Source organism: Aptenodytes forsteri, unplaced genomic scaffold (assembly GCF_000699145.1).
Source record: "Aptenodytes forsteri isolate BGI_AS27 unplaced genomic scaffold, ASM69914v1 Scaffold129, whole genome shotgun sequence".
Lineage (NCBI taxonomy): Eukaryota > Metazoa > Chordata > Aves > Sphenisciformes > Spheniscidae > Aptenodytes > Aptenodytes forsteri.
The window spans coordinates 11,902-12,153 of record NW_008795033.1 but is presented as its reverse complement, the minus strand read 5'-3'; the positions used below and the strand labels follow the sequence as shown (position 1 = coordinate 12,153).

At 74.2% G+C, this 252-nt stretch overlaps 1 protein-coding gene across 1 annotated transcript in view; it reads left to right on the top strand.

Annotated features, from left to right (window-relative positions):
* The window catches only part of WSB2 (WD repeat and SOCS box containing 2), an 8,047-nt gene that overhangs the window by 3,275 nt on the left and 4,520 nt on the right, over positions 1-252 (top strand). The window lies entirely within an intron of this gene.

Here is a 252-nt window from a genome sequence, read left to right as displayed (position 1 = left end):
TGCGATGTCACTGCCAGTGGGTGTCACCGTGTGGGTGCTGGGTGCCTGGAGTCCCCCTTGGGGCTTGACATCTGCCTGCGCCCCCAGCCTGGAGGCCAGGCCCCCCTGCCGCCAGCCCCACAGCACCCAGGGGGGGCCGGGGGACCAAGGCGTCCCCATAGGGGAGGCCTTAGCGCGGCTCGGTGCTCTGTTTGCCGTCCGACCTGTTCCCCGGGTGCCCTGTGCCCGCGCCCCTCCCGCGGCCGCCCCCCG